Source organism: Oryctolagus cuniculus, chromosome 8, assembly GCF_051225735.1.
Source record: "Oryctolagus cuniculus isolate XC-2025 breed Fujian yellow rabbit chromosome 8, ASM5122573v1, whole genome shotgun sequence".
Taxonomy (NCBI): Eukaryota; Metazoa; Chordata; class Mammalia; order Lagomorpha; family Leporidae; genus Oryctolagus; species Oryctolagus cuniculus.
This window is the reverse complement of record NC_142874.1, coordinates 32,526,299-32,552,858: the sequence shown is the minus strand read 5'-3', so window position 1 is coordinate 32,552,858 and position 26,560 is coordinate 32,526,299. Positions and strand designations below refer to the sequence as shown.

At 50.5% G+C, this 26,560-nt stretch overlaps 1 protein-coding gene across 5 annotated transcripts in view; it reads right to left on the bottom strand.

The window, feature by feature from the left end:
* Positions 1-26,270, bottom strand: part of CSGALNACT1 (chondroitin sulfate N-acetylgalactosaminyltransferase 1) — a 323,288-nt gene extending 297,018 nt beyond the window's left edge. For 2 of the 5 annotated variants that reach the window (XM_089302848.1, XM_089302847.1), the window contains exon 1: positions 26,199-26,245. The gene's annotated coding sequence lies outside the window, so the exon portion shown is untranslated. Of the gene's footprint in view, positions 1-25,938; positions 26,085-26,198 lie in introns of those variants that run through there. The other 3 variants (XM_089302849.1, XM_089302845.1, XM_089302844.1) reach the window with 2 other exon arrangements.
* Positions 26,271-26,560: the final 290 nt, after the last annotated feature.

The window sequence follows — 26,560 nt, the reverse complement described above, 5'->3', positions numbered from 1 at the left end:
CGGCGCCGTGGCTCAATAGGCTAATCCTCCGCCTAGCGGCGCCGGCACACCGGGTTCTAGTCCCGGTCGGGGCGCCGGATTCTGTCCCGGTTGCCCCTCTTCCAGGCCAGCCCTCTGCTGTGGCCAGGGAGTGCAGTGGAGGATGGCCCAGGTGCTTGGGACCTGCACCCCATGGGAGACCAGGAAAAGCACCTGGCTCCTGGCTCCTGCCATCGGATCAGCACGGTGCGCCGGCCGCAGCGCGCTGGCCGCGGCGGCCATTGGAGGGTGAACCAACGGCAAAGGAAGACCTTTCTCTCTGTCTCTCTCTCTCACTGTCCACTCTGCCTGTCAAAAAAAAAAATAAAAAAATAAAAAAAATAAAAAATAAAAAATAAAATTGCATTATGCGGGGCCAGCGCTGTGGCACACAGGTTAAGCCTCCAGTTGCAAAGCTAGCATCCCACATGGGCACTGGTTCGAGTCCTGACTGCTCCACTTCCAATCCAGCTCCCTGCTAATGTGCCTGGGGAAGCAGAAGATGGCCCAGGTTCTTGGGTCCTGCACCCACACAGGAGACTGGAGGAAGCTCCTGGCTCCTGGCTTTGGCCTGGCCCAGCCCTGGCCATTGCAGCCATTTGGGGAGTGAAATAGAAATGAAATACATTCATTCTCTCTCTCTCTCTCTCTCTCTCTCTCTCTCTTTCTCTTTCTCTTTCTCTTTCTCTTTCTCTCTCTCTTCCTCCCTCACTCCTTCCCTCCCTCCCTCCTTCTGTCTGTAACTCTGCCTTTCAAATACATAAATCTTTTTTTAAAAATTGCATTATGTGTATGCAGAGTTCGAATGATGATGTTTGAGTGGGAAGATCTACTGAATGGATTTAAAAAAAAAAAAAGCAGTTCAAAGATGAGCAAAAAAGGAAAATGTCTAAGATGCAGCCAGAGGAAGGAATAAGTAGGTCATTGCTCCCAGCTCACTGCTGTCTGCCCTTGTGTGCAGAAATGGGGAAGCAGCAACCACCTGGCCACTGTACCTCCCAGATCCATGCAGGGACTCCTGATCGGCCCCAACTGTATGCATTACCTATGTATGTGCTTGACATGCAAGGCGATGGAGAGACAGGGCCTCTGACTGCATTCCCAGGGCACGGTGTCCCGGGTTGGTGGCTGCTGTTTGTCAGCCACGCTGAAGTCCTCCTCCGTGTTCCACCTGCACACCACGCTACAGTGGTGCTGAGCAGAGCTTCTTCACTAACCTTGGCCCCGCGATCCACAGCCAGTGTGAATCCAGCACTCACTGCCCTGCCTCCTCCATCAGGGCGACTGGCAAACACCCCGGCCAGAGGGGAAGGGAATGGTGACCAGAGAAAGGGGACCACGGCAAAGGCGGGTGTCCTGTGACCTGTCCTCTGGGAACCCCAAGACCTGAGAAATGTGCAATGCCATCTGTCCACAAAGAAATGTTCCCAGGGTAGCCAGGACACAGCGCCTCCAAATAACTGGCAGGAAAGGGGACTCCCCAAAGGGTGCTGTGGACACATGGTAGGGAGAGCTACACAACAATGTGCAATGGCCCGAATGCCACCAACTGTATCCTCCAAAATGGTCCAGGCACGAGTTCTAGGCTATGTGCATGCGGGCAATTCAGAAAGTCCCTGGAGGTGCAGGCATTTGGCCCAACGGGTCTCAAGACACCAGGAGAGACGCCTGAGTCTCACGCTGGAGGACCTGCGCCCATTTCTTGGTTCCAGCTCCTGACCCCCAGCTTCCTGCCAACGCAGACCCTGGGAGCCAGCAGTGATGGCTCAAGTGACTGGGGTCCTGCCACCCATGTGGGAGACCTGGATTGAGTTCTGGCTTCTGCCTTTGGTCCCAGCACTCAGCTCTGAGCAGTGAGGGTGTTTGGGGAGATCTCTCTGCCTCTTTAATAACATTTTTAAAATATTTATTCATTTATTTATTTATTTCAAATGCAGAGAGAGAGAAAAGAAATCTTCCATACACTGGCTCACTCCCCAAAGTGGTCACAATGGCTGAAACCGAGCCAGGCTTAGGCCAGGAGCCAGGAACTCCATACGGGCCTCCCACATGGGTGGCAGGGGCACAAGCACTTGGCCCATCTTCTGCTGCCTTCCCAGGCACATTAGCAGGGAGCTGGGTCAGAAGTGGAGCAGCCAGGACTCAAACCAGCACTCATATGGGATGCCAGCATCATAGGCAGCACCTTAACCTGCTGCACCACAGTGCTGGCCCCAACCTCTTGAATTAACTTTTTGTGGAAAATGTAATTGAAATGTTTATTTTGGTGCAGAAAGTTCTGAAATCCATTCATACAAGGGAGTTTTCAAAAAGTTCATGGAGGGGCAGGCGTTGTGCCACAGCTGGCTGAGCCACTGCCTGCAACACCAGCATCTCATGTGGATGCCAGTTTGAGTTCCAGCTGCCTCCACTTCCAATCCGGCTCCCTGATGAGGCACCTGGGAAGGCACCATAAGACCCAAGTGCTTGGGCCCCTGTACCTATGTGGGAGATCCACATGGAGTTCCAGGGACCTGGCCCAGCCCCAGCCATTGAGGCCATCTGAGAAGTGAACCAGATGATGCTATATCTCCCTCTCCCTCTCCCTCTCTCTCTCTCTCTCTCTCTGTCACTCTATCTTTCAAAGAAATAAAATTAATCTTTAAAAATAAAGTTCATGGGGGCTGGCACTGTGGTGTAGCGGGTAAAGCCGCCACCTGCAGTGCTGGCAACCCATATGGTGCCATTTCGAGTCCCAGCGCTCCATTTCCAATCCAGCTCTCTGCTATGGCCTGGGAAAGCAGTAGAAGATGGCCAAAGTCCTTGAGCCCCTGCACCCACGAGGCAGACTCGGCAGAAGCTCCTGGCTCCTGGCTTCAGATCGGCGCAGCTCCAGCCATTGCAGCCATTTGGGGAGTGAACCACCACATGGAAGACTTGTCTCTCCCTCCCTCTCTCTCTCTGCCTCTGCCTCTCTGTAACTCTGCCTTTCAAATAAATAAATTTTTAAAATATCTTTAAAAAGAAAATTTCATGAAAATGTATATTGAGCAAAAAAATTAAGCATGGATTTCAAAAACTGTCTGCAGCAAAATAAAGTTGCCCTTTAATTCCTTTTCCCAAAGTTTTTTATGTCCTCTGTGCCTTATCACAGTCAGAATTTTGTAAAAAGGTCCTGCTTGGGCTTTAATTCTTAATCAACAAACAGCAGATAGTTCCTTGTCAGCACCCTCTACATTTTCATATCGAGAACTTTTTTAAGCTCTACCATGGTTAATAATTTAGAAGATAAATTAAAATGTTGAATCAAAAAATAACCAAGTTGTCAGACCACACTGCAGCTCTACCTCCGGCACTGAAATTAGGCCTTGCGTTAGGAGTCTGATCTCTGTGGCCGGCATTGTGGTATACCAGGTTAAGCCACCGCCTGCAATTCTGGCATCCTATATGGGTGCTGGTTCAAGTCCTGGATGCTCCACTTCCGATCCAGTTCCTGTTAACGTTCCTGGCAAAGTAGCAGAGGATGGCCCAAATACCTGGACCCCGCACCCACATTGGAGACCTAGATGAAGCTCCTGGCTCCTGGCTTCTGCCTGGCCCAGCCCCGGCCATTGCGGACACCTGGAGAGCGAACCAGCAGATGGGCAATCTCTCTCTATCTCTCCCTTTCTCTCTGCAACTTTCAAATAAATAAAATAAAACTTAAAAAACAATGATCTCCATAATGGGTTGAAACGCCTCCTTGCATCTGTTCTAAATCTTCCAAGTTAAGGGGTTAGGTAACGTGCACCAGTGCTGCAGATTCTGAGTCGATCCAGCTTGGGTCAGCTCTCCCCTTTTCCAGAAACGAGCGTGTGAAAGGGGCTTGCCTCCGTGGACACTCACACAACGGCACACTGTATTCCTCCCGCTGTCTTTGATGCACACAAACTAATGAGAAAAACCTGCTCTCAGAAACACTGTTTTTAATGGTCTGAGACACAGACATTAGAGAGTTTCTAGCGGTATTTCTGCAAGTGCAAAAGACATCCATGGAAAACCAATGACTGTCTACTGCGGTTCATGTTATTTATCAGCTGCCATAAAACAAAACAAGTGCTGGAACGAGCTGCTGTGTTCGAGGACCCGCTCTTGAAAACAATACGAAAACAAATTCTGACTCCCCAGGAGCTGACCTTCCACTTCATAACGAAATTAGAATAAAGAGCAGCTGTGTCGTGGAATCTGCCCGCAGCACATGGGGGTGGCTCACTGAATGTGTTACAAGAATAAACAGGTGCAAGGGTATCCGGATGCATGAGTTCACAAAACCTGTGCAGACCAAGCAGGGCGAAGTATCACAGGCGCTTTGCTTTGGGCAATAAGTCAGATCGTGAAAAGATGCAAATGCAGGTCTCTCTACTCTAAATCACTTGCATAACCCTTGCTCTATGACCTGCCACCTGTATTACCTCACGCCACCACAGCCCCAAGGCCTGGGGAAGTTTGGCTTTTTTTTTTTTTTTCTTTCAGAAAGTGAGTCATTTCCTAACTTGTCTACTCAGTAATTTCGATAACTGGCTATGTTGTTGCTATTTGTGGTTGATTTGTTCTTTTCAAAAGCAGACCATGTAGATAACTCAAGTTCATCATGGAATACAGAAGGGACCAAATATAAACAACAAGAAAACAAAACCCCTGTACCGTCCAATGATCACACTACTTAACCGCCCCCTTGTACAGGTATGGGGGTGGGAGGGCGGCGTCACACTGAGAGGGTACTTCTGAGGATTTGATAAAGAACTTGAGGCCAGTGCTGTGGTGTAGCAGGTTAAGCCACCGCCTGTGGCACCGGCATCTCATGGGGGCACTGGTTTGAGTCCTGGCTGCTCCACTTCTGATCCAGCTCCCTGCAAATGGCCTGGGAAAGCAGCAGTAGATGGTCCAAGTGCTTGGGCCCTTGCACTCACATGGGAGACCTACAAGAAGCTCCCAGTTCCTGGTTTGGCCTGGCCCTGCCCAGGCAATTACAGCCATTTGGGTAGTGAACCAGAGGATGGTAGACCTACCTCAGTGTGACCCACATTCCCGCACATTCTGAGACAGAATCATCACTAGGGCTAGGACCAGCAGTGCCTCACGCACTCTGCATGCTGGGCAGGCATAGCCTCTGCCAACAGTCATACCCTGTGCTAAAATGAGATGCTCACTCCACACCTGCAACTCACTCCACACCTGCATGGGCACTGACCTCGGAGCAAGAGACGCGAAAGAAGGATTGCATATACTGCTTCCTTTTTTACAATTTATATAAAAGGCAGACTTAGAGGGAGAAAGAGAGTGAGATTGATATCTTGCACCCATCAGTTCACTTCCCAAATGGCTCCAACAGCTGGGCTGGACCAGGCCAAAGCCAAGAGCTTAGAACTCCATCCAGGTTTCCCATGCGGGTGTCAGGGGTCCAAGTACTCGGCTCATCTTCTGCTACATTCCCAGGTGCACTAGCAGGGAGCTGGATAGGAAGTGGAGCAGTCAGAACTCAAACCAGGGCTCAAATGGGATGCTGGCATTGTAGGCAGTGGCTTAACCCACTGTACCACAAGGCTGGCCCCTCTATGTGTTGCTGCAAGGACCAGGCTTTATTTGTCGTCACTAATGACCATCTCTTTTTTTTTTTTAAAGATTTATTTATTTTTTTGAAAGTCAGAGTTTCACAGAAAGGAGAGAGAGTAGAAGAGAGAAGAGAGAAGAGAGAGAGAGAGAGAAAGGTCTTCCATCTGCTGGTTCACTCCCCAATTGGCCACAAAGGTCAGAGCTGGGCCGATCTGAAGCCAGGAGCCAGGAGCCAGGAGCTTCTTCCCGGTCTCCCACATGGGTGCAGGGGCCCAAGGACTTGGGCCATCTTCTACTGCTTTCCCAGGCTACAGCAGAGAGCTGGATCAGAAGTGGAGCAGCCGGGACTGGCAGCTTTACCCTCTATACCACCAGTGCCGGCTCCCGACCATCTCTTTTTTGTTCCTGTAGATATAAGTAGACATAAGGAAGCTCTGTACCCCACCCACCATTCCCCTCCCTCCAACCCCACCCTCCATCCCAGACATGGGAAAGCAAACAACAGCTTATCTGCAGGCTGATTTCAGCCAGAGCAGAATCCACGGCCAAACCCGGGTGTGCAAAGCCAGCCACAGAGAGCATCAGTGTGCACACGAGGGGGTCAGGGCTCTCTGTGCACCCACACGTCACCTTGGGACCCCTCACTGAGGGTCGGCGCAGGACCAGGAACACAGAACCTAAACAGCTCTTCTCCATCTCACTGCTGAGTCAGAGACAGAAAAGTTCAGAGTGGCAGCTCCGGGTTTCCCCCACCACCACAAGCCTACACCTCGCACCAAGTGTTCAATTAAAAGTGGCCCAAAGCTGCCTCTGTACTTGGAACTTCCTCAAGGTAAACTGAGTAGATTAAAAAAACCAAACACGTAGGACAGCAGCCTGACTTCACAGCACATGCTTGTCACAAACTCAGAAAATCACGGCAGCCCAGCATAGGCAGATCAGGAGCAGATCAAGCCCAGATACCAGGCAGATGCCCAGCCCTGCGCACACGGGCTGCCCTGCCCACCCAGCCTGCCAGGCGCCGCTCTCTGAGCCTCTACCCCCAACCAGGGTGCTGCTCAGCTCATGAATCATTCTTTGCTCACATAAACTCCACTCACTTGAATCTGAAGTTTTTCTTTTAACCCCAGAGAGAGAAGACTTAGAAAAAACTCCTCCCTTCCACTATTACTGTTTACTGTTGCCAGAGTAATTATTTTTTTAATTTTTACTTATTTGAGAGAATATATAAGGTCTTATTTCTGGCTTCTTTTATTTTTGTAGATTTATTTATTTATCTATTTGAAAGGCAAAGCAACTGCTATGTATTTTCTATGAACTTTTTGACAATCCAATGTCTGGGATTTCAAAAAACCATTTTGCACCAAAATAGACTTGAATTCTACTTTCTAGAAACTTTTTGAGGTACCCTTGGGTGTGGGGAGCAATTCGGACTAGACTAAGTTACTAGAATTAAGACTTATTCTATGCATCTGCTCTCCCACAATATGGCGCTGGGAGAGAAGTAAACAGCTTCCGCACAGCTGCCTCCAGTTCAACCAATTAACTGTAGGACTTGCTCCTGATTGGAGAGCAGCGTACTCGGCGTGTGGGCAGCCGAGTTGGGATTGGCGGAGGAGGACTATAAAGGAGGAGAGAGACGGCATGCACCAGGAACATCTATGGGGAACATCTAAGGGAACCCGTGCAGCCCCCGAGAAGAGCCGGCCGGCGGTGTGCCGCTCCCCTGCGGAAGTGGGGAAAGCGGCCAGGGGGAACCGCCCTTCCACGGAGGTGGAAGGGACAGTAGCCAACCCGGGAAGAACCAGCAGCAAACCCGGGGAGGGCCGAGCAGATGAAAGAACAGCGCAGGGTCCTGTGTTGCTCCTCCACGAAGAGGGGGAGCGACACTTGGGTATGTGTGTACATAGGTATGTATGCACATGTATATGTATGCATACATATGTTATAAACATATACCTGAATGTATGGGTACATGACAAGCAAACAAAGGAAATCAATTGCCTGCAAGTGACAGCAAAGCATGAACCCAAAGAAGAAAGACCAGGTTTGCCCTTGGGATGTGTCCATCTGGAGCCCTGGAAACCAACTTTAGTGGGCTACTCAGAGGTGACAAGACAGAAAGTCTAGGGCATATACAGGGCCCAGAGACTGCAGAAGGGATCCAATGCATAGCCCTGAGATCCTCAAAATACAACAGCCTTGGGAAGTAAACTAGGAAAATATTAGCCAGCAAAGAAAGTGGAGGCCCTTGCCTACCTCAGCCTTGGCTCTGGCTGGAAAGGGGGACAGAGGCTGCCCTGAGAATGCCTAGCAACAAGGCCTCCCACACAGCGGGAGGTGTGCACCAGCGGGGGGCTGCAGTCGGGACCAGAACCAGGACTCTGATGTGGGATGCTGATGCCCCAAGCAGCGTCGTAATACTCAGCTAAACGCCTGCCCCACATTTCTCTTTCCACATGCTTTTTGAAGTCTCCTCATATATTACATCTCAATGAAAGACATTCAGTCTTCTCAGGTATAATATATATAACAACTGGGGCCAGTGCTGTGGCAATAGTGGGTAAAGCTACTGCCTGCAGTGCCGGCATCCCATATGGGCTCTGATTCTAGTCCCAGCTGCTCCACTTCTGATCCAGCTCTCTACTCTGGCCTGGGAAAGCAGTGGAAGATGGCCCAAGTCCTTGCGGGCCCCTGCACCCACATGGGAGACTGAGAGGAAGTTCCTGGCTCCTGGCTTTGGATCGGCGCAGCTCTGGCCGTTGCAGCCATCTGGGGAGTGAACCAGAGATGGAGGATTCTCTCCCTCTCTCTCTCTCTCTCTCTCTCTCTCTCCTTCTCTCTCTGTGTAACTCTGACTTTCAAATAAATAAATAAATAAATCTTTAATAAATAAATAATTATTATGATATATACCAACTGAACAATGGACAGTTTGATACCTATACACAATTTGAAAGAGAATATACTATAAAAGTAACACAAATAGATAAAGTGCAATGCAAGAAGGGTTTATTGAACTAATTTATCTTCTTTTTGTACTATTTATCAATTTTCAATGCTTGGGAGACTTACAGGTTTCAGCCCCCAATCTACACATAAAAATAACATTGAGACCCAGGAAAGCATCTCCAGGCAAAATTCAAATGCTCCAAAACTTGTGGAAACAGTACCATCATAGTGGGGTAAAGAGCTGTACAAGAGCGCTCTCTCTCACCAGCGCTGTATACAAAGCAAATGTTTTGATTCATCCAAACAAGGAGCAGAATTCAAACGTCCATGGCAGAGGTCAGATAACTCCAGCCTACCTGCTTTTGTTAGAATTCAGCTATGCTCGTTCCTCTACATATTATCTCTGGGTGCTTGTTCACTAAGAAGACATGGGTAGCTGTGGAATACAAGGAATGGCCCGCGAAGCCTGAAATCTTTGCCATCTGCACCTTTTCCAAAAAAGTTTCAATAGCACCCGCTCTCCCTAGGAGCAACTATGCTAAGGAAACATGACCATCTTTCCCTGAAATCCCGTCAAAATACCACTTCCTGCAGGGTTTTGTTTCATGTATTTAGAGGGGGACTGGAAACCTCATGAGGTCCCAGGAGATGAGAAGGAGCCAGAAAGTGGCACTGCTTTTCAAAAAGCACCTGACTGGACAGTTCTCATGCACGGTGAGTCTGTAAACTGAAGTTAGAAATGTCCAGGAAGGTCTGAACATAGTGCTGGACATGGTCAAAAAGAGAATCTGTGGAACAGAAGACGTTTCTGCAGAAATTACCCAAGAAGACAGAACACAAAACAGCACAAGGAGCAGAGAGGACACCTGCCATGCAGCTCCCTGGCAGCCCAGAGGGGGCCGTCGGCAAACGTGGCAGAGAACTGCCCAGCACTGAGGACGAAAGACAGCCATCCTCAGCTTCAGGAAGCCCACAGAATCTACAACAGGATCAATGGGAGGAAAAGCCCTCACTCAGATACCCCCAGAAAACCATCAAACAGGAGGGGGTGAAGGGAGGAAAGACAGAACACCGGAAGCAGGCAGACACATGTTTCTACAAGAAATAGCAATAAGATTTAAAACTGACTTAGCAATGCCAGTGCAATCCTACACTTAAAACTGAAAGTTAGTATCTCTTAACCTAGCATTCTCTACCTAAGGAAACTATGTTTCAAAAATGAGAATAAAGTCACTGTCAGAAAACAAAACTAAGAGAGCTGACTTCCACCAGATTCTCACTGTAAGAATAACTTCTGGGGCTGGTGTTGTGGCATAGCAGGTTAAGACTGTCTGCAACACCAGCAGCCCACATGGGAGCTGGTTTGAGATCTAGCTGCTCTACTTTCTGATCTAGCTCCCTGCTAAAGCACTTGGGAAAGCAGTAGAAGATGGCCCAAGTCCTTGGGCCCCTGCACCCATGTGGGAGACTGAGAAGCAGCTCCTGGCTCCTGGCTTCAGCCTGGCCCAGCTCCAGCCATTGCAGCCATTTGAGGTATGAACCAGCAGAGAGAAGATCTGTTTCTTTCTTTTCTTTTCTCTCTCTCTCTCTCTCTCTCTCTCTCTCTCTCTCTCTTTCTTTCTTTCTCTCTCTCTCTCTCTCCCTTCCTCCCTCCCTCCCTCCCTCCCTCCCTCTCTGTCATTCCTCCTCTCTCTGTAACTCTGCCTTTCAAATAAATAAAAAATAAATCTTAAAATTAAAAGAATAACTTCTAAATAATGTGTCTTTGGAAGTGTGTGTGTATATATATATCCTAGGAAGACAGTCTGCAATGCAGAACACTAAGAAAGCACACTAGGGAACAGCACTGTGGCAAAGCAGGTAAAGCCACCGCCTGCAGTGCCAACGTCCCATGTGGGCGCCTGTTCCAGTCCTGGTTGCTCCACTTCCAATCCAGCTCTCTGCTATGGCCTGGGAAAGCAGTAGAAGATGGCCCAAGTCCTTCCTTGGGCCCCTGCACCCACATGGGAGTCCTGTGGCTTCAGATCGGCACAGCTCTAGCCACTGTAGCCAGTTGGGGAGTGAACCAGCGGATTGAGGACCTCTTTCTCTCTCTGCCTCTCCTTCTCTATGTGTAACTCTTTCAAATAAATAAATAAATCTTAAATTAAAAAAAATATGTAGGCCGGCGCCGTGGCTCAATAGGCTAATCCTCCGCCTGCGGTACTGGCACACCGGGTTCTAGTCCCTGTCGGGGCGCCGGATTCTGTCCCGGTTGCCCCTCTTCCTCTCCAGCTCTCTGCTGTGGCCAGGGAGTGCAGTGGAGGATGGCCCAAGTGCTTGGGCCCTACACCCCATGGGAGACCAGGATAAGCACCTGGCTCCTGCCATCGGATCAGCGCGGTGTGCCGGCCACAGCGCGCCGGCCACGGCGGCCATTGGAGGGTGAACCAACGGCAAAAGGAAGACCTTTCTGTCTCTTTCTCTCACTGTCCACTCTGCCTGTCAAAAAATAAATAAAAAATATGTAAAAAATTCTCAGCAAACAACTAGAGGAAAAACAGAAGAATTTATAACTTCCCAAACTGGTAAAAGAAATAAAATTGGAAAGAGGAAGATAAAAGAAAGAGAAGGAGGAGAGAAAAACATAAAAGAAGTAGATTAAGTAAGACACAGAAGGCAGTAGACACACATTAATAATCACAATAAATGTAAATGGACTAAGGTACTAATGTAAAGGCCAAGATTGTCAAACAGATCTCTAAAAATCTAGCCAAATGCTGTTTTCATATCAAAATAAAAGGATATGCAAAATATTATTATTCTACTATTATTATATGCAAAAATATTATTATTCTACTCCCACAAAGTATTGAGCATAGTCAAAATCAGAAAGTAGGGTGGTGGCTGCAAAGGGCTGGGTGCAGAAGGAATGGGGAGTTACTGTTTAACTGGTGTGGAATTTCAGCTTGGGAAAGTGAGGAATCCCGCAGATGGCTGGTGGTGATGGTCACACACAGTGTGAATGTCTGAATGCCACCAATGCCAGAAGGTGCGTTCCCAGCAGGCTCTCCATTCCTGTGTGGGCCACATCTGATCTGGTCCACAGGAAGTACCTGCTGGCCACACCCACAAAGCTCCCCAAAGAACGTGGCAGAGGGAGGCCCAGCCCCCAGCAGAGCCTCTGACCAGACACAGATGCCAGCCTCCTGCAGCCGCAGCCCAAGGCACCCAGACACTGTCACTCCACCTCCAGGTGTGGCGAGAGGGGTCACACCCCCACCTCACCCAGTCCCCAGGAAAGAGAATGGACTCACAGGGTGCCTAAGGAGCCCTTTACAAACCCTGCATCATGTACCCTATGCCTCCAGGGCTGGGAGGGGCATCAGGAGCTGTGCCTGCCACAGAAAAAAGGAAGTTACTCTGGCAAAACTCAAAAGCAAAGCCAGGAAAGAGTTAACAGCCTTTGGGAGAGCAGCAGGGCCCCAGGGTGGGGAGGGAGAGGAAGGAAGGAAGCGTGGCCACACAGTACAGAGATTTCAAAGGGAATGTTCTGGACGCTAATGGGTAGTTATTATTATTATAAGTCAGAATGTAGTCACACATGGGGACCAGCATGTGGCTCAGCAGATTATGCCACCACCTGCTATGCACCATCCTATATGGGTGCCAGTTCGAGTCCCAGCTGCTCCACTTCTGATCCAGCTCCCTGCTAATGGCCTGGGAAAGCAGCAGAAGACAGCCCAAGTACATGGACCCTTGCACCCACATGGAAGACCCAGATAAAGCTGTTGGCTCCTGGCTTCAGCAGCCATCTGGGGAGTGAACCAGTAGATGGAAGATCTCTCTCTCCTCTCTCTTTTCTCTCTCTCTCTTCTCTCTCTTTTCTCTCTCTCTCTTCCTCTCTACCTCTTTCAAACAAATAAATTTTTTTAAAAAATGATATAAACACACATTACATATAATATAGTCACAGTTTATGAATTTAAAAGGAAGCAACAGAACAGACACGGAGTGGCATCTAAATGGCACAGCCAAACACTGTCAGAATTTGGCTATGAGTGCAACCAAGTGCAGGAAGCTGCTCCAGCACTGACCTTAAGAAGTACACTGAGGTCTTCCTCAGAGGACGGGGCTACTATGCTAAGGAACTTACGCAGTGATGGCTTGTTCTGTGGCATGGACAGTGCCCCAAGAGTATCTAACCCACCTCATCACCTGGATGACACAAATCATGGCACTAACAGCCACCACCTAGAGTCCCCTGCAGCAGGGCAGGTGTGCAGGCCCTCATGCTGAAAAGGGGACTTGGCCACTAGGCCTAGGTGAGCTGCTGGACTCTGTCATGGCAACACCCAGGGTATGGGAGCCACAGGACATTGGATGAAGTCTTCTGAATTTCTCTTGCATTGCTTTTGCAATTGCCAGAGCAACTTTCTGATTATAACCTGAGCTTATGGACAGAAAAGCTGATTGTGCCAACCTGTGACGCGTCCTGGCTGCTCAGCCCATCTGATCCTTACTGTGGCCCTCACCCATTGAGAGCTGGAAGGGAACGGCTACAGAGCCATGAGTTCTGCAGATCCCAATCCCAGCTCAACCCCTCGTTGCCTGGGGTCCTAAACAAGACGCCAACCCTCGCTGGGCTCAGCTTCCTGTCCCATGGGGGACAAGGTAGCATCTGGCTCATAGGGTTGTCATGGGGAATAAATAAGTTAAGGTTTCCCCAGATGAGACAGCACCTGACACACAGCAGGCACAGTACACACTTACTATCATTCCCATTTTACAGACAAAACCACTGAGGCTCGGAGCACTCCAGTAATTTGCCTAAGTTCCACAGCTGGGAGACGGTCACTGTTCTAATTCAGTTCTGTTAGACTTCAGACCCTAAGGGTTGAACCATGGTGCTGGATAAACCAAACATTCAAGTTCTAACCCACCCAGGCCAAGACACACCACACTTGTGAGGCGCCTGGGACCCGGACCATCATCCGCCAAGGCCTGCACGGGGTGGAACGAGCGGAGCCCCACTTTCATCTCTGCCAGCAACACGCAGGTGAATGTCCGAACGTCTGACATTCAGGCTGTGCGTCTCTGAGCTTCAGCGTCCCCCCTGGCGGAGCAGAAAACTCAGGCTAGCCGAGCTACACATTCCCTTCCAGGCTTTGACGCTGAAAGGCAGTGTAACTCACAGCAAAAATCCCATTTTGATCTGATCCCATTCATCAACAACTCCAACTAGAGTCTCACTTTTGGGAGATACACACACAGATTAACATACAGCATAACGGAAGGCAAAGCTGCTGCCGTGGGCAATCGTGAAGGGATCCAGGCACTCCAGGACCACTGAGGCGGGAAGACCCCTTCAGCCTGGGAGCCACACATCACGTGACACTGAGGGCTTTAAAAGCATTCCTCGCAGAAAACCAGGCACAAGTGACTGGGCCTGCCCCTGCTCTGGCTCATGGAATCAGCCTCAGGCTGCACGTGTGTGTGTGTGTGTGTGTGTATGCGTGCTCACAGCTGGTTCAGAAACCTAGATAATGAATGAGAAAGGGCTGTGAACACCTCCAAGAAAGGACATTCGTTACGGTGACAATCGCAGAACGATGTAAGATAACTTATTCAAGGCTGCAGTGACTCATAACCTTACTTTGGGCCCTGTGCTGATAAAACACTTGCTGCTAAACCAGTGATGCAAATGTTTGAGTTACACTGCACGGAGCAGATAAAGTTGAACAAGTAGGTCAGGGACCACCACACAGACTTTGAGGCAAAAGCGATTGGATCATCCAAAAATATTCTTTTTATTAGCAGTATGTATAAAATGCAACAGACTGTCAGCTTTTTCTTCTTCCAAACCAAATTGTAATTTGTAATTTTACCCATCAAAACTATCTTTAGGATGCCTTAATCTGGAAAAATTAGTATCATCAAAGAACAAATGTGCCTATCTGTTCAGAAGACTGATTCATGAAAAACCCAAAACACAAATAACATATTGCTCCATGCGTTTTGTAAAGGGTTTCATAATCCTGATGGTGTGGTTCTTCTTCCTGACCCAGTGGTACTGCAGACTTCCTCAAACTTGGATGCGGTTCACCAGGTCCCCATGCAGGGAGGGAACAGGACAGGACATCCCCCAGGAAGCTGAGGTCTGTCGCAGGTCATGACCAGACCCTTGCTCTGAATGATAAAGCCAGGCTTGCTGTGAGCACGTGGCCTAATCATGCTTCATACCTGCGGATGGGGGGACTGCTCTAATATTCAACAAGAATAATCATGTGATCAATGTCCACAAATCAGGGCTGTCCACTCATGAACGCAGTTTCTTACTTAACCCTGCCGACTGTAAAATCGCTGCACTCATTCACGCCACACCGAATTCTCGACAATCTCCTGAATCTGTGCTGTGCTTGCTATTCCCTCTGGCTGGCATCCTGGGCACCCTGTGTTCCAGGGTCTATCCTGTGCTCCCAGCATGACGTAAAAGCAAATGAAATACCCACCCCTGTGCGGGCGCCACAGAGTCTCAGGAGCACGACAGAGGCCTGTGCAAACACTGGCCCTGCCCTTCAGTGACCACACCCATCGAGACATGTTCTCTCTCCGAACCACAGTTCATCAAGCAGTGCTGTGTGTGCTCAAAAATGAAATGCTTCAAATAGTGTTCAGTGCACAGCAGATTTCTTCCTAACCTTCAGCTGTATCCCAAAAGCAAAAAAAAAAGCTTCATTTGAACCAAAAACCAATTCTTTAACTCCTGGTGCGCTGCAGGGACACACACCTGCACTTCTCTCTTTGGGAACCCACTTGTACAATCCCAGCAGCCCTGCCTCATGGCCCAAACTCCTCAGAACTAAGCTCACCAAGGGTCTCCAGAAAGACCATGGGTCAGAAACACCAAGAACAAAGGAGCTCACATTCAAAACCATGGGCTGGATTGGCACAGATGAAAACCAAGACCGTTGGAGTCGATTTAATTCATGAAGCCTTTGCCACTCTTTCCATCCCTGATGTAAAACCAACAGCAAAATAAACACAAATGCCGTGGCCTTGAAGGAGGCAATGCCAGTTTCCCAATCCCAGAGAAGGTGTCCCATGTGTCATTAAGCCCAAGCATGATAACATGTTCATTTATTTTCTTAAAATTCTTTTAAAAGATTACCTGAGATTCAGAGAGATCCTCCATCCTCTAAGTCACAACACACAGACATGGGCCAGGCCAACGCCAGGAGACAAGAACTCCTTCCAGGTCTTCCACACTGGGTGGCAGGGACCAACCTGAGCCATCACCACTCCAAGGTTCTCTCTTAGCAGGAGGCTGGAGTCAGGAACTGAACCCAGGTACTCCCATGTGGGACCCCACGGTACTAACCAGTGGCTTAACTGCGAGGACAAACACCTGCCCCCAATAGAGTCTGTTCTTTGTATTTCATCCACCTGTGAGCTCCTGAGGTCAGAATTTCCCACCTGCCCATCCACATGTGTGCGTCACCAAGCAGACAGCTGGAAGCCTTTCACCAAATTCTGAGCAACGTGAGAGCAGACAGTTGGTGTTGGTGGCGTCACTGAGTGGCCACCTACAATAGCCTGCCCGGGTTCCATTCCTAACCAAGTTGCTCTGCTAAGTGGCTGGGTCATTTCTCCTCTTGGCTCATCTGCAAAGCAAGGGACAGTCCAGAGCATTTCAATTGTGCAATTACTGCTGCAAAATAAATGACATCAGAGATGCATCATTTCTGTGGTTAGTTTCTTGTGAACAGTCCTCTCCTCCTTCTGACTCCACCGGGCTACTGGCAAGATTAGTAAACCCAGTCTCAAAGTCCTCCAGGAGTGAAATCTCTCTCCAATGCACAATTTGGCACTTGCCAGATGTCTAGGTCATCTAGATCAATGAATTGATCATGACCAGCTCTACACAAAGCTCCTCCACTCATTCCCTGGCCCCTGCCCTGGAAGGAGGAGCAGCAGCAAAGCCAGCCCTCTTACCCTAGCACGTCTCATACCCTGAGAATGAGCCGGCTGTCACTCTGGAGCCGGGGGCCAGAGGTCTAACAAGCTGGTGCCACACCGGCGCCGCAGCCCACTAGGCTAATCCTCTGCCTGCGGCGCCGGCACACCGGGTTCTAGTCCCGGTTGGGGCACCGGATTCTGTCCCGGTTACTCCTCTTCCAGTCCAGCTCTCTGCTGTGGCCCAGGAGTGCAGTGGAGGATGGCCCAAGTCCTTGGGCCCTGCACCCGTGTGGGAGACCAGGAGAAACACCTGGCTCTTGGCTTCAGATCAGCATGGTGCATTGGCCGCAGCGTGCTGGCTGCAGTGGCCATTGTGGGGTGAACCAACGGAAAAGGAAGGCCTTTCTCTCTGTCTCTCTCTCTCACTGTCCACTCTGCCTGTCAAAAAAAAAAAAAAAAGAAAAAAAAAGAAGCTGGTGCCCCACGTGCCTGCATCCTGGGACAGACTAGTGCTACAGGCCAGAGAAGCAACTGCTCCAGCTCTCAGGCCACTGCACCGCTTCCCAAAGGACCCACCCACACCCCCTAGCTGTCCCTCGCTGGTGAAAAGTGCAAATATACAACAGTGATCCCAAGGCCACCATCATCTTGAAAAGATGGGGAGAAAGTCCACAGTGAGCAACCAATTTCTTTAGTTGGTTCACGAGGCCAGTGTCAGCAGTCCGAGAGAAACCAGAAAACACGCTCCCCACGTCTCCTACCTCCTTTCCAACCAAACAGCGAGCGTGAAGACACCAGGTCCACAAAAAGAGCATCAGGAGGCGTGCGTTCCCCAAGGCCTCCGTGTCTACAGTGACAATAATCACACCCAGGACTGCTCCTGACTCAGCCTTGGAGGCGGCAAAAGACTAATGCAGTGAAGCTGGATAAATCTCCCTGGATACCCAAGGATATCAGTGGGAAAACCCTCAGGATTTTTAACCTGAAGACTGATTTATTTGGGGCAGACGCTGTGGCGCAGTGAGTTAATGCCCTGGCCCGAAGTGCCAGCATCCCATATGGGCGCCAGTTCTAGTCCTGGCTGCTCCACTTCCAATCCAGCTCTCTGCTGTGACCTGGGAAAGCAGTAGAAGATGGCCCAAGTCCTTGGGCCCCTGCACCCACGTGGGAGACCCAGAAGAAGCTCCTGACTCCTGGCTTCAGATCAGCACAGCTCCAGCCGTTGTGGAGTGAACCAGCGGATAAAAGACTTTCTCTCTCTCTCTCTCTCTCCTTTTCTCTCTCTCTCTCTCTAACTCTGTATTTCAAATAAATAAAATAAATCTTAAAAAAAAAAACAACTGGCCCAGGTCCCATCCTGGAGTGCCTGGGTTCTGTGCCCAGGTCCCACATTGGAGTGTCTGATTCCAGCTTCCTGTGAATGCGTGCCCCAAGAAGCAGAGTACTGGATCAAAGGACTGGGTTTCTGTCTCTCCTGTAGGAGTCTTGAATTGAGTTCCTGGCTCCAGGTTTTGGCCTCAGCCAAGCCCTGGCTGGCACATTCATTTGGGGAGAAAGCCAATAGATGATGGTATTTGTATCTGTCTCTCCCCCAAATTTCAATACACACACACACACACACACACACACACACATTTTAACTATCCAAGAGTAGAATTAGGAATGCAAGGCTCAGAACAAATGCACTGCACACTCCACATCTTCCAAATTTCTTTTATAAAAAAAAGTTAAAGATGTATTTATTTACTTGAAAGTCATAGTTATAGAGAGAGAGGGAGAGACACAGAGCAAGAAAGAGAGATCTTCCATCTGTTGGTTCACTCCCCTGCTGGCAGCAATGACTGGGGCTGGGCCAGGATTCAGGTCAAGGCCAGGAGTTTGATCAGAGTCTCCCAGGTGGATAGCAGGGGTGCTTGTCCCAGGCCCTTAGCAGGGAACTGGATCAGAAGAGGAGCAACCCATATGGGATGCCGGCTCTACCCACCACACCACAACCCTGATCCCCCAAATTCCTAGATACTTGCTTTCTCTTCCCTCCTGTCCCTTACACAGTAAAATAAGAGCCAACCCATCTTTGGTCTTTGCCATGTGCTTCCTAACTTACATGCATCATCTCAGCTTATCAGCAAACCACCGGATAAGATAAGTGTAACTGCCCCCAGTTTATAGACGAGAAAACGGGATCCAAAGAGTTAGGTGACTTCACCCAAGATCACACAGCTAAGAAGGGTAGGGCTGGACCCTCTGTGGGCGACTCTGACTCATGGGCCATGCACTGAGTCCCCTGGGGGCCCCCGTTCTCTCCCTCACTGGAGTGCTCTGCACACTTCCACCACACCAGTCCCCAGCATCCATGGAACCAACTCGCATCTCATTGCCAGGACTCCTCCCCTTCTCACAAAGCTCTCCTCTGTTGTTCTTTTAAAGTGTGCTTGCTTATTTGACTTTGATACACTCTATTAATTCTATAAAATAGGCTTCTGAAAATTACAGTAACAAACTGTGCTCCAAGTCAATACTGTTTTTAAGTTTGCTGCATTTAAAAAAAAAAAAAGTGAACTGAGTTTCTCTTGCACCTGGGCAGGTCCCATCTGTTTATTCCAAGAAGAGCTGGTTTATGCCTGTGTGCCATCACATAATAAATAATGACTTCTTTGGCTGAGGGAGATGTTCCTGAACTGGAACGATTTGGTAAAACCCACATTCCCTCCCTACCACACACAGCAGCTACCCAACAAAGCAGCTCATTATCACAAAACCACCAGCAACATCTCTGAAAACCCTCAAGGGTGCACAACACAGGCTCCCGTACAGAACAGCCATTGGGACCCCACCCAGAGGCCCCTGGGGACCTGGCTCCCTGCCTCACAGCAAAAACAGACCTGGATGTCTTTCCCCAAATCCCCAACTGGGTTGGGGAGCTATTTCTCCTGGGACACCAGCTACCCTCTGAGACCTGGGAGGGAACTGGCAGACAACTAGGAATTCTGCCTGAGCTGCTTGTGGGCAGCACGCAGGCCTCTGGTGAAACGCTGCAGTGGGAGCCCAGGGAGCCAGGCGTATACAACAGGCAATGCAGCAGTGCGGGGCTGCGAGAGGCAGCAGCCGGGCTCCAAGCCCTCAGCACAGCCGGTCCAGCCTCACGCTGCAGGGCTGAGCCACTGGCTCAAGTTCATGGTCACTTACAGTACACTGGATGACAAAACAGAGGAGAGGAGCTTGCAGGCCAGAAACGTAAAGTGACAAACAACAAGGGGAAGGGAACATTAGTTACCACGATTCAATCTATACGCTGTCTATGTTTATTGAACTAGAACACTCTATCTGATAAATATGGACAATTAGTAAGCGTTAATCAAAACTTGTTTTAAATGTCTAACAAGATGGAAATGCTAATTAACCTGATGGGATCAGCATCAACTGAATTCATGTACTGAACACACTCTACCCTATAAATAGGTACAATTAAAATAACAAAATAAAATAAAAGCCATAAAAAAGCTGCTAAGACCCCTACCTTGTTCTCCCCCTAAGATTCCAAATCCCTGCCACTCAGCCCAATTCAAGCTCCATCTCCCATGAGACCTCTTGGCTGCCCCCATCCCTGAGCCCCTGGACTCAGCCCTTATTCTACACCATGGGCACCTGTCAGGTGCGGTCATCCCCATTAAGCTCATGAGAAACCGCCTATGTGATGTGCAGGCCCCTTATCCTGCACACAGCAAAGCTGGGGGTTCAAACCCCAGAACTGCCCGGCTCAAAGGCCCAACTGTGTTCCGCGCTCTGGCTCTATCCCCACACCTCTCTATTCCCTGTGACATCTGGCAGAGGCCCTCAAAGCAAGGCACTTCAAAAGGCTCATGGAAAACAGAATCAGAAGTTATATTTTTATTTGGGTGCAAAAAAAAAAATCCTGAAATCCAGGCATCATTTTTTTTTCCACAAAAAGCATTCCCCATGGACTCTTCAAAGACCCCCTGGTTGCATGGATTTTCAAAAACTTCTGCCCTAATATAAGCGTACCCTTCCCTTCTGCTTGTCACAAATCTCGACGTCCCCTCATACAGTAGGGGCACCAGAAGTGCTGGTTCCGGGAACACAGGAACGGCTGTCTCCAGCAGCGACCCCTTCAGAGGCTGCAGTGCACACACTAAAGTCACTCATGTTTTCTGCCTACACACGCCTACAAAGCACCTTGACCCTAAGTTCAGTGTTGTACAGGGGTACCGTTCGGCACTGGATTTTGAGCTCCTGGGAGACGTTGCCTTTATGAACCTATAAATGAAAAGTGCTGAAACAGACCCAGTGATAAACCTTCATTCACTGTCTTGCTCCGTCCTGCCCAGAAAAAGGACGTAAACACAACAACCTGAGGAAAATCCATGTTTTTGTGTTTTTCTTAAGCCTCAGAACTCTTGAGAAATTTTCCGGGCTCTGAATTCAAGTATTCATGCTGGGAAAGAAGGCAGAGGGGTTACAAGCTGAAGTGCTGGAGCTGGACAGGCGTCAACCTTGGGCAGGTGGGCTGCCTCCAACACCACACCTTTCTCATTTGCAAAACACAGATAACAGCAGTGCACACTTGCTAAGGGGGCTGGGACAGTTCCAGGAATAACTCCCGCACCACACTTAGAACACCTGTCATGAGGCTAGATGCCCACAAACACCAGAAGAATTGCAATGAAGTGCATACAGCAAGGGGCCTTGGGTAAGCGACCTGCCTTAGCAAACTGTATTCTAAGTACTCGCTTCATCCGTCTCCTCTGCTCCGGGTCTGTCATGATTCACCCTGAAAACAATGCAGTCAATAATAACAATAATAATAACAACGACCACCACTAGTAGTGTGTGCATGTGGGTACACATGATTTCCCAAGTGCCAGGCACTGATGTAACCACTTGTACAGACAAGAGCAGGACACACAGCTGAGTGGACTGTGCCATGCTTGGACTGCCCATGTGGAAGGGAGTGCAGCTTGGCGCCCTGGCATGGGACAGTGCCCCATCGTGGCAGGGCCGCCTAGCGCTCACTTTCATGGCACATGAACCAATCCACTAACCTTGGTGCATGTCTACAACACGGGAGACAGAAGGGAAAGCCACTTTGCGAGAGCACCGTGGACCTAAGTCAAAAGCCACCATTTCACGAATTTACTATCAGTGGACAAGCACAGCAGGCGCTCACCAGTGAGCAATTCCTAGCACCAAAAGCTGGGTGACCTGTGCCCGTGTGCCTTGGGAACCCAAAATTAAGGCTGGCCCCGGCACTTGGGACAAACAGCTTCACTTTCCACCATTCCAATGTCAAGGACAACTCCAATGTCCTTTCTGTGTGAAAAGGAAATGAGGTGGCAGACTGTGTAGGACCCAGGAGGACCCAATGTTATGGTCTGCACTGCCTCAATACACAATGAAACAGACCTGGGCTGTTATTTTACTAAGTCAGTCGTAGGTTCAAACGTTTCACCAAAAATCCTAGCAAACGGTTGCCAGATGCACACTAAAAATGACCCCCCAGGGGAAAAGACATGCAGGCATCCACAGTCTCTGTCAGCTCACAGCTGAGCTAAACCACCCCATCCTGCCCAAGGCTCTGTACCCACCATTCTGGGCTTAGGCTCGGCTCCCAGCCAGGAAGAGGAGAGAGAGGGAGCCGGATGTTCTGGTTGCTGCTGCTGGCTGGTGTTTTGGGGAGAAAGCAGTGGGATTCCTTTGTGCACATGGATCCACATCACTTTCGGGGTGCACTGACTCTTGAAGGAATCCAAAACATTTCATCAGCGGGAAATAGTAACAAAAACTATAGACAACCTTCACACACAAGTTACTCCTCCCCTTGCCCTGTTCCCTAGGCAGTACTGACCTAGACCTGGATGGGAAAACTGCAAAAATCAGAAGGCCTGGTTGTAAAATCCCACCTCTGGGATTCGATGTCTGAATTTTCTGAATCCAGAGACGTGGTGCCAAAGAGGAAGCCCGCAGGTAAGATTTAGGGTGTATAAGGCGCTGAATTTCTTTTAACTGTGGCTAATTTTTACTTCACAGATTAAATGTGTTTTGTTTGTCACTGTAATTAAATTTCACTGGCAACCTGAAACTATGATGTTCACCTACGCATCCGCAAACAAGATGGCGGCATGTTGGGTAATCATGTTTGCTTGCATACCTTGTTGGCGTTCTTCCACCAACTAGAAAATTATACCTGAAAAATAAAAGCACCTTCACTGTCTTCAATAATCTCAAGGCTGATAACTTCATTCAAATTAGAAATAAGAGGTCTTTTCAAAACCTCACACAGAAGCAAGATGCCTTTCACAGCCCACACCCCGTGGACTGTGAGGAAAGATGTTTTAAAGGTGGAAGGCAGGGGCAGGCATCATGCACAGCAGGTTAGGTCACCACTGGAGACGCCCTGCACGCCACCCTGGAGTGCCTGCTTTGAGTCCTGACCACTCAGCTTCCTGCTAATGCATCCTGGGAAGCAACAGACAACGGCTCAAGTGATTGCGTCCCTGCCACCCTTGTGAGAGACCCGGATGAAGTTCCTGGCTACCGGCTTTGGCCTGGCCCAGCCCTGGCTGCTGTAGGCGTTAGGTAAGTACATCAGTGATAGAAGAGCTTTCTCGGTCTTTACCTCCCTCTGTTCTGCCTTTCAAGGAAATTAAAATAAATAATAAAAGTTTTAAGTGAAGGTGGCTCCATTTAAAAGAGGATTCCTTGAGAAACAACTACCTATTTATGAAATACACGAATTTTAAACCGATGAAAGAAAAAAATAAGCTCCAGTAAAGACACACGCAAAAAATGTTTAAAATACTACATCAAAACCATACATTTGAGGGTTTAAAAGCTTTAAAAGGGGCCGGCGCTGTGGCATACTGGGTAAAGCCACTGCCTGCAGTGCTAGCATCCCATGTGTGTGCTAGTTTGAGTCCCAGCTGCTCAACATCCTATCCCGCTTTCTGTTATGGCCTGGGAAAGCAGCAGAAGATGGTCCAAGTTCTTGGGCCTCTGCACTTGAATGGGAGATCCAGAGAAACTCTTGGCTCCCAGCTTTGGATTGGCACAGCTCTGGCCATTGCAGGCATCTGGGGAGTGAACCAGTGGATGGAAGACTTCTCTCTGCCTCTGCCTCTCCGTAACTCTGCCTTGCAAACAAATAAATCTTAAAAAAAAAAAAAAGCTTTGAAAAATCATATATTTGAGCATCAAGATAGACAACACAATGACCCTAATTCTTAAAGTTCCTATAAATGCTTAACTCTGAAGTTACTGAAGAGCAGTTCCGGCTCCATCATTTAAGGCTGTTTTCACGTATTTTCAGGCCCGCAGTAACGTTTTTCCACACAACAGTGCTCCTTTCCGTTCAAGTCTTCCCCGTTGAGAGCTCAGGAAGTGAAATTTCTGCCCCCATAAGGACGGAACCACGGTCAAAGACTGCCAGCCAGGATCCGCTATGCAGAGGAGGCCCCTAGTGGTGAGGCCGCCGCTCACCCAGGCTCCATGCCTCACAGCCCACTCCACCAGGGCAAAATCGACCGGTAATAAAGTCTACCTGAGCGTTGCCGCTTTAATAACCTCCATTAGCTCCAATATATGGTAGGGCCATCATTCGAAATCCCAAGGTCCTTCCATCGGGGATATAAAAAGAAGACAGGAGCTAAAGAACAACCTCATCACAGGCTGTATTTCAAATCCACAACCAGGTACTGGGCCCTTAGCCCCGCCAGGTGTGGGGAGCCAGGGGAAATAAACAGCAGAGGTGACCACACTCCCGACACAATGACACCACACAGAGGACACAGCCGGGAGCAGCCAGAGCCTGGAAGGCACAGCGCACCATCACAGGACCACCAGAAAAACCCTCCAACATTGTCTGCCCCAACCCCAAGGTCTCAGCTCAGGACCATCCAAGGCCTCTACAGAGCAGCGTCTGTCACTTCCCAGCCAATGATGCATGGGTGGGTGAACAGAAAGCAAGACTGTACAGAGAGTACGTATTTATTTGTTAATGTCGAAACGCCAAAAACAAGAGACGTCCATTATCTCATTCTCCCAAATGGCTCTACAAGGCGGAGAGAACTGCTGGCATTTTACAATTAGGGGCACCAGGGCCAGTGCTGTGGCATAGCAGGTACAGCTGCCACCTGAGACCCAGCATCCCACATGGGCACCAGTTCTTGTCCCGGCTGCTCCACTTCTGATCCAGCTCCCTGCTAATGCGACTGGGAAAAGCAGCAGAAGACGGCCCAAGTGGTTGGGCCCCTGCCACCCACGTGGGAGACCTGGAAGAAACTCCTGGCTCCTGGCTTCAGCCTGGCCCAGCCACAGCCATTGCAGCTATCTGAAGAATGAACCAGCAGGTGGAAGATCTCTCTTTCTTCCCCCTCTCTCTAACTCTTTCAAATAAATAAACTTTAATAATAACAATAATAGTAAAGAATTAGGACAAGAATTAGGAGAAGGGCGGGTGACTTGCCCCTGGTGGGAGACACTGCTCAGAGCCCAAGCCGCAGGGACAGCAGAGCCCAACTCATTTCATAACACACCAGGGAGACTCCCAGAGCTCTGAACCCCATTAACAGGGCTGACAAAGAGACAGAGTAGACTGCAAACACAAACAGAAAGCATTTCAATCTGTGTTTCGGAAGTGCAGACCGTGTGACAGCTCAATGCAGTGCAAATGTTACCCGTTTATGGGGTCCCTGCAGCAGGACATTCCCCAGGGACGCAAAGCACGCCCCTCGCTCACATTTTGCACAACTGCTCAAGTCACCTGCCATGCTCATCTTCCCTTTCTGCTTCTATTTTCGAGTCCTTCTAGGACTTTTCTCCTCCCGATTAGCAACACACATTTCTAGTCTTAACACGTGACATCGCCGTTCTTTATGACATAGGCCTAGCTAACGACGCGGCAGCAAACACCGGGCCAAGGCTTTGACACCAGAAGAAAAGCGGAGTTTGGGAAACACACGCACCTCGGGACTTGTTAGGACTTCACGTGTTCGCCACTGCCCAGGGCTCGCTGTCCCGGCACGCGCAGTGCTCTCGCCCTCGCCTGCTCGCCCACTATTCTTTCCCTGCCCATGGAAGAAGAGGGAACTTCGAAAACACCGACGGGGGCGCAGGTGCAGGAAACGCGGCAGAAACATAGGAGTTTGCCGTGGCTGGATGCAGCTCCCCTCCTGCTCCCGCCGCCACCCCCAGCCTGGGACCGTGCCCTGGAGCAGCCCCCGACCCTGGAAGCACCGGGCCCCGGCCCCGAGCATCCCCGCGAGCTGCGCCCCTCGGACGCTCCCGCCGGACCCTGGCCCCAGGCAGGGCACGGCGCCCGCGCGCCGCCCTCTCCACTGCAAAGTCGCCGCGTGGGCTCGCGCAAAGGCCACTTTTCCGTGGATCTGCAGAAAAGTCACGGAACAGCGAAAGGTCGGGGGAGCCCCGCGGAACCCGGGTCCCTACCCGGCCACCTCGCCCGCGTCGCCGCGCGTGCGTCCACCTGAAGGCGCCGCGCCCTCGGCGGGCCCGCGCCGCCCGGCGCCCTCCACCTCCGCGGGCAGCGAGCGAGTGAGCGAGGCCGGGCGCGGCACCGACCTCCCCAGTGCGGAGCCGGCCCGCGGACGCCGCGCGGGGCTGCGCTGAGGCGGCGAGCGGCCCCGACGCCCCCGCGCGCGTGCACTGCGCGCCACACCCGCCGGCCCCGGGAAGGGACCCGCACTCACCCCGAGGCGCCCCGCGGGCTGCCCGCTCGGCGCCCGCCGCCGCCGCTGCTGCTGCCGCTGCTGCTGCCGCCGCCGCCGAACTTTCCCTCCTGCGCGGCTGCCGCGGGCTCGGCTCCACCTCCCGCTCCGGCAGCCGCGGAGCCTCCAGGGGCCCGGGGGGCGGGGAGCGGCGGCTCGGGCGGGCGGGCTGAACCGCGGCCAAGCCCCAGCGCCCGCCGCCCGCCGCGTGTGGGAGCCGCGGGGGCCGCGAGCGCGCGCGGCGACGGCGGCGGCGGCGGCCGGGTGGGGTCGCGCCGGGCGGCGCCTCAGGTTCCCCCGGCTCGCTTTCTGAGGCGCGTCCCCCGCGCCGTCGGAACGGGGCT